This window comes from Austrofundulus limnaeus, unplaced genomic scaffold (genome assembly GCF_001266775.1).
Source record: "Austrofundulus limnaeus strain Quisiro unplaced genomic scaffold, Austrofundulus_limnaeus-1.0 Scaffold583, whole genome shotgun sequence".
Taxonomy (NCBI): domain Eukaryota; kingdom Metazoa; phylum Chordata; class Actinopteri; order Cyprinodontiformes; family Rivulidae; genus Austrofundulus; species Austrofundulus limnaeus.
Window position 1 is genome coordinate 117,496 of NW_013952985.1, and position 640 is coordinate 118,135.

Consider the following 640-nt stretch of genomic DNA (forward strand, 5'->3'; position numbering starts at 1 on the left):
TTTTATGTGCTGCAGGACAGGAACCTGCTGTAAAACAGTAATTATGCTGAGTCAGGCTTGATTTTTAATAATCTTTTCCTATTGAATCAATAAATCAAATGCACTTTGGATCCTGCCTGCGCCCTGGGTCATTCTACACATCCTCACAACTGTTTAAAAGTTGACCAAAGTTCTGTCTCCAGAAATATACAAATAAAAAAATTAATAAAATAATACTTTCTGAATTTTCCATTTAAATCTGTCCAGTGGTTCACTACATATTTTGTTAAGACCTCATATATGAGCTAAAGCTTTATCACCTTTGKTGGCAGGTGGTTAGAAAAATAACATGTTTCTGGATTTTAAAGTTCTGTCCTGAAAGATTAAAACATTGAAATGTGTTTGGATCTAACCTCTCAGGACTTTAAACCTTAGAGCCATAAGCAGCTTTCGTTTTTGTGCAGAAGCCAGGATGAATGAAAACGACTGCTGCAGCGTAAAAGTGCAGTGTTTGCCTCTTTTTGAKTAAATGTGGATCTACCTCGAGTCCRTTACATCCTTTGAGACAGTGTATTTGTTACAGTGATAACCCCAGACAGTTAGCATTTAAAGAAAACATTTTTTCCCTAAACATCAGTCTGAACAAAGAGAAAGCTGGGAA